A 12,881-nucleotide genomic window follows, 5' to 3' on the forward strand; every position below is an offset into this window, starting at 1 on the left:
CTGTAACAGCCACAAGGATGGATTGGAACAGTGGTTTCCAAGCTGAGCTCCCCTGGGAGCTTCTAGGTTTTTCACGAAGTTGCTTGGGGCAGCTTGCAGGGGCCCTGGGCCGCCCTCAAGATCTGTTCCTCATGTCGATGTGAGTGACGCCACATTTACCAGTTTTTCATGTTGGGCTTCTATCTATGCTTCACCTTGAAGAAATTTTCTTTTAGCTGAACATTTTGAAGACACTGAAGCAGAGTGTGCTGGGCAGTATGATATGAGCCAGCAGTCTTGCTTTCCTGTCTTTGGCTGCATTGCCAAGCTACATGTCAAATATGCATGTTTCAGGAAATACGCAACAATGGTCCTGCTCACTCACCTCGCTCCAGGGTGTTTGCAACCCCCACTTATCAGGCTGTACTTGAGTCACTGGCTAGTTACAAACAGTGTGAAAATTAGCACAGACTTAACGTAACTGATTTTGCAGCACCCTTGGAGAGAAGGCATAACTGATTCTGATCACACAGTTGAAAAGCTGGAAATGCAAACTATTTAAAGGTTACCTTTCATGATACTGGGTGGGTCACGAGGACAGCCACGACTAGAACTGGAGCCAGCCACATCCAAGCCCAGCATCCCTAGCCATCCGTGACTTCTTTTTGCACAGCTGACTTTGAACCTGTCTGCTGCCTCTGAGTGGGGAGTAGCCACTGATTGCTAATTTTTGCTGCCAACAGAACTTACACTCACCTTCTCTATAGTGATGATAGGATTTCAGCATTGAAATTCCTGCTTGGGAAGCAAGTGAAATAAAAAACAAACAAGGTCTTGCTCCCTACTTAGTGCCCTCTGTGGACCCCAGGCCTGCAGCACATATACTGACCATGCAGCTTGAAGGACCAGGGCCTCGCCTAGGGTCACTGTGGCCACTGGGTTATAAAACACAAGGGCTCCTGAAAGACTCCAGCTATCATCCAATTAGAACAGGATAGGGGTGGATGGGAGGGAGGGGTTGCTCTCTGGCTGCTGTAACAAATTGCCACAAACATAGTAGTTTAAAGAACTCTGAGCAGCGTCTCGCTAACCTAAAATCAAGGTGTCGACGGGGCCGGCTCCTTGTGGAGGCTGCAGCGAGGATCTGTTCCTCATCTTTCCCACTTTTAAGGCTGCTGGGTGCATCATTTCCATCACTTTCAAGGTCACCTCACCTTTTCCTCTTCTGTGATACCGTTTCTTCCTCAGCCCTCTCTTATAAGGACACCTGTGCTATGAAGTTGAACCCACCTGGAGAATCCAGGATACTCTCCCCATCTCAAGATGCTGAGTTGCATCTGCAGTGTCCTATTGACAGAATGTATTCACAGGGCTAGCGGACTAGGACATGGACCTTATGAGGGGCCACTGTCCAGCCTGCCTTACTAGGAGATTCTTAGACTGGGTGGAGTGCAGAGTGAATCCAGGCTCCAGGCTCAACTGAGTCTGGAAGGGGCGTCATCTCCTCTGGGAGAGTGGGCAAGGCGAGTAGGTGTTCGAGAATCTTCTGTTCACAGCTGGATAGAGGATGACATTTTGGGCCTCTGACAGCACTGCAGGATTCTCAAAGTGTCTGGATTCTGGAAACCTCTTCTAGAACTGGAACTTGGAGAAGGGAGGGCACAAAAGGCCTGGGAAGGGGAATTTTCAGAGGAATCAGCTCTTTAGAGAGAGCCAGAAAGATGCGGGAGTGCTGGGAGCTCTCTGTGTGAGGCCATGGCCCGAGCCTTGGAAATGACACAGGACAGAGGGCCAATGGCCCAGCTTGTCTTTCACCCTGGACATCTGCTGGCCAGTCAGTTAGCGTCAGTTTCCTGGGCTGCCACAAAAATGCAATTCAAAAACACCTAATGATTTTATTTTATTTCTGTTGTTTACTCTTTTAAAATGTATATTTATTATATATTTCTAACAATTATTGCAACACATGGTCAGGGCAGAACATTTGGATAATTAAAAAACCCATAAGTTTGTCAGAATCCTGTGGCCCAGTCATCTACTAGTCTAAGGTGATACCTCTGTGTTATAGGCAAATGCGCACATTCACACCTACACACATCTTGGACGTTCTGTAAGCATATAAAATATTTTGCAGTTGTTACCCAACTGCTTTATTGGGAAAACATTTAGATTTATTAACCAGGGTAATACACCTGCAAACACAAACACTTTGATGCTTCTCACACCTGCGTTTCCTTGATCTTAGGTCTCCATGAAGGTGGTAATGGCCACCTCCTTCCCCCATAATAGCCATGAACAGTGAACAGCACAGATAATGAAGTCATGTCTCATCATGAGCTTCTTGGGTAGTTTTTGGAGTTTATGAAGAGACCATAGTCTTGAGATCCAAGCTATTGACTTGCAAGAATTGGGCTTTTTGAAAGCAAAAATGGTGCGTGAGATTCAATAACTTGTCTTTGACTATCAAAAGCTAAAGAAGTTCCTATGTATAGGTTCATAACATTTACGCTATGAAGATTGGATTTGGAGGAAAATAGAGCCGGATGCCTTGTCATCCCACTGGATAAAGATTCAGTAATTTCAGTAGAAGGTGCAGGGTAGGGGGATTGGAGGGAATGGGAACAGACAGGGGGCTCAGTGGTCCAAGGAGCAGAGGACTAGGTTGGGAGGAGCCATGGGTGGCAAGGACAGGAATCAGTCCAGTCCAGTGAGCTCTGCCCAGAGCTCTGGGAGCGAAGTGCTCACTGGAGAGCCCTTGCAGACTCTCCTGTCAGCATTGGAGTGGGCCCCACATGAAGGCAGTGCTAAGGGCTGTGTCTTGTCCTTCTGCTCATCCTTGGATGTCATTTAATTGTACTGTAGGATGAGGTCCGTCTAAGCCCTGTGATTTGCTTTTTCCCATCTGAGTTGTTCTGTGTGCTTAGCCTCCCTTTTCAATGGTCCAGGATGTTACAGGCACCCCTTCCCCCAAGCAGAAGCTGGAGCACGGAGGGTGCTGGCTCTGGGGAAGGCAGATCCCTTGCATTCATCCTCAGGTAGGAATGTGCAGAGCCAGCCTCCCGTGCTGTCTTTCAGTACACCTTCATCTCTGCCACGTGACCCTTCCCACATATCACGGCCACTTCTAGAGGTGCCCACTCCATGTATTAATACATACAAGGGCCACCTTGCCAGGCCCGCCTTCTCAGTGGCTGTCAGATGTGGACACTCATCCCAGGTCGCAGGGTTGGGAGGCTGGAGCTAGGGGACCTGCAGGGCCAGTGAGGGGCCTGGTATTCTGCAGCATCTCCCTCCCACCTCCTTCTACCCTGCAGCCCAGGGATTTCCAGCTGCTGCAACCTCTTTCAGCTCTACACTGAACTCCCTCACCCTCCCCTGCTCTTGTTTCTATAATTTTGCTCAGGCACATCAAGGATATTTTCCTCTCTCTCCCTTTCATAATTCTCTTGGTGAACCAAAACCCAAACCACAAAACAAACAAGGACAAGACACTGGGTGACAACGGGTCCTGCTTGCCACCCCTTTCCCGAAGTGAAACATGTGACAAAGTGAGCTAGCACCGTCCACCGCGGGCTCTCGGGAGAGCCAGACATCACCTGCAGGATCCCGTGGGCCTCTCTCCCCTCTCAGGTTCCTTCACTCAGGCTCTCCTCAGTCACTATTCAGGAGACCTAACAAGACGCTTTTTTCTGTGTTTTCTACATGACTGTTTTGATGTTTTAGTCATGACTGCTGGACCTGTATTCATGACTTTTTTTTAATTGCAAAATTCTCTTTTCTAAAAACAATTCCAATTAGACTTTAAGACAATGGCTTTGAGGGCTGACTAGGGGAGCCAGTGCTGTCTGTGGCTCTGCTCTCTGGGATAATGCACCCCACATTCCAGCAACAGACCCCAGGTGGTTTGGAGATGAATCCGATTGAAAATTGGCTGGGTGGGTGGTGGTGGCTGACTGTACTTCCATGCTTTTAAACTAAATTAAGTTTTAAGTTCTGGGGTACATGTACAGGATGTGCAGGTTTGTTACATAGCTATACATGTGGCATGGTGGATTGCTGCACCTGTCAACCCATCACCTAGATATTCAGCCTGGCATACATTAGCTATTTTTCCTGATGCCCTCTCCTCTCACACCACCCTCCCCTGACAGGCCCCAATGTGTGTTGTTCTCCTCCCTGTGTCCATGTGTTCTCATTGTTCAGCTCCCACTTATAAGTGAGAACATGCAATGTTTGGTTTTCTGTTCCTGCGTTAGTTTGCTGAGGATAATGACTTCCAGCTTCATCCATGTCCCTGCAAAGGACATGATCTCACTCCTTTTTATGGCTATGTAGTATTCCATGGTGTATATGTACTACATTTTCTTTATCCAGTCTCTTGTTGATGGGCATTTGGGCTGATTCCATGTCTTTGCTATTGTGAATAGTACTGCAACAAACATACATGTGCATGTATCTTTATAATAGAATGATTTATATTTCTCTGGGTATATACCCAGTAATGGGATTGCTGGGTCAAATAGTATTTCCGGTTCTAAATCTTTGAGGAATCACCACACTGTCTTCCACAATGGTTGAACTAATTTATATTCCCACCAACAGTGTAAAAGTGTTCCTATTTCTCTGCAACCTTGCCAGCATCTGTTTCTTTTTAACTTTATAATAATCACCATTCTGACTGGCGTGAAACACTTCTCAAAAGAAGGCACACATGCGGCCAACAAACATACAAAAAAAAGCTCAACATCACTGATCACCAGAGAAATAAAATTCCATGCTTTTAGAAGCAGTAAACTTTAAAGAAGAATTTTCACAGAAAAATTAATCCACCTTTTATTAGTGAAAGAAAATATACCCTGAGCATGTCTGTCCCCAGAATGGGAGTAGATATCAACATAGACAAGTTTCTTTATTTATTGTACATTTCAAAATAACAAGCAGAGAATAATTGGAATGTTTCTAGCATAAGGAAAAGGCAAATATTTGAGGTGATGGATATACCAATGACACTGATTTGATCTTTAAAAATTACTTGAATATATTAAATTATCACACATACCTGAAAACATGAATGTTGATTATGTATGAATAAAAAATAAAAAATGACATGTAGCTTTGAAATAGTTGAACCTTTCACAGCAGAGCAGAGGTCCTTCTCACTGACAGTTTAAATGTCACAGGAGTTGGGTGCAGTGGCTCACGCCTGTAATCTCAGCACTTTGGGAGGCTGAGGCAGGTGGATCACTTGAGGTCAGAAGTTCAAGACCAGCCTGGCCAACATGGTGAAACCCCATCTCTAATAAAGATATTAGCTGGGTGTGCTGGCAGGTGCCTGTAATCCCAGCTACTCGGGAGGCTGAGGCAGGAGAATCGCTTAAACCCGGGAGGCAGAGGTTGCAGTGAGACGAGATTGTGCCACTGCACTTCAGCCTGGGTGACAGAATGAGACTCCATCTCAGTAATAATAATAATAATAAAAATAATAATAAATGATAATAAAAAAAAAATGTCACAGGAAAGCACGAAGCCTTTTCTCTTCCTCTTAGCTTTGCAGTTCTGGTGCTGGCATAAGATTACTGGAACAGCTGGGTCTACTCCGGGTTTGGTTGTGGTTCATTTATTCTCTGGCAATAAGGTTTAACACAAGTCACTGAGAACAGCGTTGAGGGGCTGAGCGTGAGGGAGCTGATCTTAATTCTCAAGTATTGATCAAAATAAGGCCCCTCTGAACCGCCACTGCACTCCTCACTGGCTTCATCATTGTTATTTTAAAATACATTTTTATTTTTAAAATTGATTTATTTAAAAAATAGGTATAGGGGTACACATGGGATACAAGTACAATTTTGCTACATGCATAGATTGCACAGTGGTGAAGTCAGGGCTTTTAGGGTATCCATCACCCAAATAATGTACATTGTACCTATTAAGTAATTTATCGTCATGCACTCCAGTTTCCCCACCTCACCCATCATTATTAATGGAGCCCAGCATGGCCTCTGTTCTCACCCATGCCCAGCATCTAGTATCCTCATCTCTCTCCATTTGTGGAGAAGGCCAGAGATATTTCTGTCCAGCTGTGCCCCACCTCTGAGTAACTACAGTGGGATGAACAGAGACCTCTAAGAAGTCATATCCATGTCTTAATCCTTGAAACCTGGTGAATGTGACCTTATTTAAAGAAAGGATCTTTGCAGGTACAAATAAGAATCTTGACATGATTTATCTGGGCTATCTGGTGGGTCCTTATATCTGGGTGGATGCTTATAAGAGACACACCAAGGAGAAGCAGCCACAGAGGAGAAGGTGGTGAGAAGATGGAGGCAGAGATTGTGTCTTCAAGCCAAAGAATATGGAGGACACCAGTGGCCACCAGACACTGGAAGACCCAAAGGGCAGATTCTTCCCCAGAGCTTTGGGAGGGAGAATGACCTTCCCAACACCTTGATTTTGGATGGCCTCTGTGAATTTGGATTCTGTCTGTGAGAGAATAAACTTCTGCTGCTTTAAGCCACAAAGTTTGTGGTAATTTGTTGTGGGTGACCTAGCAAATGAATATAGTAACCCATGAAAATTGGTGGATGTCACAGAGTATCATATGCAGTAATAAACTGCATAATAGAGTAATAGAGTATCATATGCAGTAACAAACTACTGCATTTGATACTCTAATGGTGGACAGATGTCATTATACAAAACCCATAGAATGTACAACACCAAGAGTGAATCCTAATGTAAACTGTAGACTTTGGGTGATAATGATGTGTTAAGTGTAGGTTTATTTTTGTAACAAAAGTACCACTCTGGTGCCTGATGTTGATAGTGGGAGAGGCTGTGTGTGGAGGGCTACCAGGGATATATGGGAACTCTCTGTACTTTCTGTTCAATTTTGCAGTGAACACAAAACTGCTCTAAAAATTAGTCTAATAAAATGGATGACTTGTCCCTTTTGTATTCCTTTGAGAAAGTGTGGCTCTCTTCACACTGACGGGTACAGCCTGAACCTTGTCACGCCCTGAGTATCTCTTCATGGAGGTAAGAAGGCCTTTTTTCTTTTCCCTGAGCAACCATGACCTGGGGGAACAGCTCCCTTCAGTCATGGGCAGTTCCCGTAGTGGGGACTCAGATATGAGCCTCCCGCAGGCAGTGCTCTGGTCAGTGGGAGAGTGAGTGCCATATCCTGAAGGGGGCTGGGTGTGTACTGGAGAACCCGCAGCACTTGCTTTGTCTAGGTCTGCGTCTGAAACATGAAATGTTGCTGTAGGACTTCAGGCAAGTTGGCTGGCTCTTCACTTAAAACTCATGGTCTCAAACTTCTCATGAGTTTCCAACATTGCCCATCAAACCTATTCCCTTCACAACTCCCAGAATATTTGCTCTTCATTCTTTGGGATAACTATTTCATACTTCAATTTTTCTCCTCAAACCTCCCAGCATCCTATTCCTTTCTGTCCTTCTCACAACCAGGTCATCAGCTAAATGTGAGTTAGCTGTGAAAATAGGAGGAGTTAGATGGACACATCTTCATTTAGCAGCATCAAACCTAGGAACCCATCTGCACTGGAAGTACAATTCTTCTCCTTTCTCCCTCTGCAGGTCTGTGTTCTCTGGAAGCCACCACTCCTATCATCTTTTCAAGGATTTAACTGCTTCTTGTTCCTTCCCCTTCCTTCTGCATCATCAGTTTTTCTCTGCTATATCATTTTTCATAGCTTACAAACAGGCAGTGGTTCTTCTCATCCTCTTAAATCTTCCTTGACCCCTTCAGGTTCCAGCAATTACCCTATCATTTTGCTCCATTTCACAGCAAAAAAATTCTCAATTCTCAAAAGAATTCTGTGCACATATTGTCTGTGCTTACTATCTCAGGCCCTGATAATCTGACTTTTACTCTGACCTTTGTTTTAGACTGTGCCCTTCAAGGTCACCAATGGCCTTCATATTGTGTTTTATTTCACTTCTCACTGTGGTTGGGGTAGATGATGACTCTCTTCTTCTGGGAGGCATTCTCTCTTCCAGATAATCACAGTCCACATTGTCTTCAGATCTGGCCTTTGCTTTTTTCCATTGCTGGCTCCTCCTGTTCTCCCTAACTGTAAATATTTGAGGGCCATAGGGCTCATCTTGGGTCACCTTTCTCTATCCCTGGGAGAGCTGGTATATCCTCATGCCTCCCACATAAATCTTCAGCCCATATGTTTTGTGTGAACCCAACACCCGCACATTCAACTATCCACTTGACATATCTGTGTGCTTGCTCACAGGCCTTTCAGAATTGTCATGACCTCCTCCCAATTTTCTCCCTCTTTTCACTCGCAGTAAATGACAACCCCACTCACCCAGTTGTTGAAGCCAGAGCCCGGAGCATCATCCTTTCCTCCTCCCTCTTCCCCAGCCTGCCATCCCATGCAAGCCATCAACACATTCTGCCATTTCCAGCTCCAAGTTGAAGTTCCAATCTATCCACTTTACCTCTGCCATCACGTTTTGTTCTAACCCTCTTCATATCTCACTGGTCCACAGAGCAGCTTTTTTTATCTTTGGACTCCTTCTCCATTCTATTTTCTATAGCAGTCATCAGTGGTCCATTATGCTTCCCCCTACATCTGAAGTAAAATCCCAACTTCTACTGTATCTTACAAGGGTTCCTCTGTGTGCTCTTAACCCTGCCTACCTTGCTAACATCATCTGGTGCCACTCCATCTGATGTATGCTCCATCTGATGTATACCAGTGCCAGCCACACTGGGGCTTTGCCATTATAGGGGCGGCTGATATGGTTTGGATATTTTGTCCCATCCAAATCTCACGTTGAAATATCACCTCCAGTGTTGGAGATGGGCCTAGTGGGAGATGTTTTGGTCATGGGGGTAGATCATTCATGGACAGCTTGGTGACCTTCTCATAGTAATGAGTGTGTTCTTGCTCTGTTAGTTCATGTGAGACCTGGTTATTTAAAAGGGCCTGGCACCACCTCCTCTCTTTCTTGCTCTCTCTCTTGCCATGTGACATGCCTGCTCCACCTTCATCCTCTGCTATGATTCTGAGCTTCCTGGCATTTCACCAGAAGCCAAGCAGATGCAGATGCCATGCTTGTACAGTCTGCAGAACCAAGAGCCCAATAAACCTCTTTTCTTTATAAATTACTTAGTCTCAGGTATTCCTTTATAGCAAAACAAAATTGATTAATAGAGGGGCATTGCATATACTTTTTACTCTCCCCTAGGGTTTCTCCACCTTAACACTATTGACATTTGGGGCTAGATAATTATTTGTTGTGAGGGACACTGTCCTATGCATTATAGAATTTGTGGCAGCATCCCTGGCTTCTACTAACCAGATGCCAGTAGCATACACTCATCCCAAGTAGTGGCAACCAAAAATGTTGCCAAACATTGCCCAATGTCTCCTGCATGGTAAAATCACCCTCAATTGAGAACCACTGCTCTACCTAAAATACTCCCCACCACTCATCCCCCAACCCAACCTGACCTTTCTCTCTGGCTGCCCTTAATATTTTTTCTTCATTTCAACCTTGTTGAATCTGACGATTATGTGTCTTGGTGTTGCTCTTCTTGAAGAGTATCTTTGTGGTGATCTCTGTATTTCCTGAATTTGAGTTTTGGCCTGCCTTGCTAGGTTGGGGAAGTTCTCCTGGATAATATCCTGAAGACTGTTTTCCAGTTTGGTTCCATTCTCCCTGTCACTTTCAGGTACACCCATCAGATGCAGGTTTGGTCTTTTCACATAGTCCCATATTTTTTGGAGGCTTTGTTTGTTCCTTTTCATTGATTTTTTTCTCCAATCTTGTCTTCATGCTTTATTTCATTAAGTTGATCTTCAATCTCTGATATCCTTTCTTCCACTTGACTGATTCAGCTATTGATACTTGTGTATGCTTCACAAAGTTCTCGTGCTGTATTTCAGCTCCATCAGGTCATTTATGGTCTCCTCTAAACTGGTTATTCTAGTTAGCAATTCCTCTAACCTTTTTTCAAGGTTCTAAGCTTCCTTGCATTGGGTTAGAACATGCTCCTGTAGTTCAGAGTAGCTTGTTATTACCCACCTTCTAAAGCCTACTTCTGTCAATTAATCAAACTCATTCTCTGTCCAGTTGCTGGCGAGGAGTTGTGATCCTTTGGAGGAGGAGAGGCGTTCTGGATTTTGGCATTTTCACCCTTTTTGTGCTGGTTTTTCCTCATCTTCATGGATTTATCTACCTTTGGTCTTTGATGTTGGTGACCTTTGGATGGGGTTTTTGTGTGGACTTTTCTTTTGCTGATGTTGGTGCTATTCCTTTCTGTTTGTTAGTTTTCCTTCTAACAATCAGGCCCTTCTGTTGGAGGTTTGCTGGAGTTTGCTAGAGGGCCACTCCAGACTCTGTTTGCCTGGATATCACCAGCAGAGGCTGCAGAACAACAAAGATTGCTGCCTGTTTCTTCCTCTGGAAGCTTCATCATACGGGGGCCTGCCAGATGCCAGCTAGAGCTCTCCTGTATGAAGTGTCTGTTGAGTCCTGCTGGGAAGTATCTCCCAGTCAGGAGACATGAGAGTCAGGGACCCACTTGAGGAGGCAGTCTGTCCCTCAGCAGAGCTTGAATGCTGTGCTGGGAGATCTGCTGCTCTCATCAGAGCCAGCAGGCAGGAAAGTTTAAGCCTGCTGAAGCTGCACCAACAGCTGCCCCTAAGAAGAAAAGAGAGAAGAATCAAATAGACACAATACAAAATGATAAAGGGGATATCACCAGTGACCCCACAGAAATACAAACTACTATCAGAGAATACTATAAACACCTCTATGCAAATAAACTAGAAAATCTAGAAGAAATGGATACATTTCTGGAAACATACACCCTCCTAAGACTAAACCAGGAAGAAGTTGAATCCCTGAATAGATCAATAACAAGTTCTGAAATTGAGGCAGTAATTAATAGCCTACCAACCAATAAAAGCCCAGGTCCAGATGGATTCACAGCTGAATTCTACCAGAGATATGAAGAGGAGCTGGTACCATTCTTTCTGAAACTATTCCAAATAATAGAAAAAGATGGAATCCTCCCTAACTCATTTTATGAGGCCAGCATCATCGTGATACCAAGACACAACAACAAAAGAAAATTTCAGGTCAGTATCCCTGATGAACATCGATGTGAAAATCCTCAATAAAATACTGGCAAACTGAATCCAGAAGCACATCAAAAAGCTTATCCACCACAATCAAGTCAGCTTCATCCCTGGGATGCAAGGCTGGTTCCACATACACAAATCAATAAAGGTAATCCATCACATAAACAGAACCAGTGACAAAAAAACACGTGATTATCTCAACTGATGCAGAAAAGGCCTTTGATAAAATTCCACATCCCTTCATGCTAAAAACTCACAATAAACTAGATATTGATGGAATGTATCTCAAAATAATAAGAGCTATTTATGACAAACCCACAGTCAATATCATACTAAATGGACAAAAACTGGAAGCATTCCCTTTGAAAACTGGCACAAGACAAGAATGCCCTCTCTCATCCCTCCTATTCAACATAGTATTAGAAGTTCTGGCCAGGGCAGTCAGGCAAGAGAAAGAAATAAATGGTATTCTGATAAGAAGAGAGGAAGTCAAATTGTCTCTGTTTGCAGATGACATGATTGTATATTTAGAAAACCCCATTGTCTCAGCCCAAAATCTCCTTAAGCTGACAAGCAACTTCAGCAAAGTCTCAGGATACAAAGTCAATGTGCAAAAATCACAAGCATTCCTATATACCAATAATAAACAGAAAGCCAAATCATGAGTGAACTCCCGTTCACAATTGCTGCAAGGAGAAGAGAACACCTAGGAATCCAACTTACAAAGGATGTGAAGGACCTCTTCAAGGAGAACTACTAACCACTGCTCAATGAAATAAGAGAGGACAAAAAAAAAAAAATGGAAAAAACATTCCATGCTCGTGGATAGGAAGAATCAATATTGTGAAAATGGCCATACTACCCAAAGTAATATATAGACTCAATGCTATCCCCATCAAGCTACTATTGACTTTCTTTACAGAATTAGAAAAAAACTACTTTAAATTTCATATGGAACCAAAAGAGCCCATATAGCCAATACAATTCTAAGCAAAAAGAACAAAGCTGGAGGCATCATGCTACCTGACTTCAAACTATACTACAAGGCTACAGTAACCAAAACAGCATGGTACTGATACCAAAACAGATACATAGACCAATGGAACAGAGCAGAGGCCTCAGAAATCATGCCACACATCTACAACCATCTGATCTTTGACAAACCTGAAAAAAAGCAATGGGGAAAGGATTCCCTATTTAATAAGTTGCATTGGGAAAATTGGCTAGCCATATACAGGAAACTGAAACTGGACCCATTCCTTACACCTTATACAAAAATTAACTCAAGATGGATTAAAGACTTAACCATAAGACCTAAAACCATATAAAAAAAAAAAACCCTAGAAGAAAACCTAGGCAATACCATTCAGGACATAGGCATGGGCAAAGACTTCATGACTGTAACACCAAAAGCAATGGCAACAAATCAAAAATTAACAAATGGGATCTAATTAAACTAAAGAACTTTTGCACAGCAAAAGAAACTATCATAAGAGTGAACAGGCAGCCTACAAAGTGGGATAAAATTTTTGCCATCTATTCATCTGACAAAGGGCTAATATCCAGAATCTACAAGGAACTTAAACAGATTTACAAGAAAAAAAAACCCCATCAAAAAGTGGGCTATATGAACAGACATTTCTGAAAAGAAGACATTTATGCGACCAACAAACATATGAAAAAAGCTCATCATCACTTGTCATTAGAGAAATGCAAATCAAAACCACAATGAGATACCATCTCATGCCAGTTAGAATGGTGATCAAAGTCAGGAAA

Source organism: Gorilla gorilla, chromosome 19 (assembly GCF_029281585.2).
Source record: "Gorilla gorilla gorilla isolate KB3781 chromosome 19, NHGRI_mGorGor1-v2.1_pri, whole genome shotgun sequence".
NCBI lineage: Eukaryota > Metazoa > Chordata > Mammalia > Primates > Hominidae > Gorilla > Gorilla gorilla.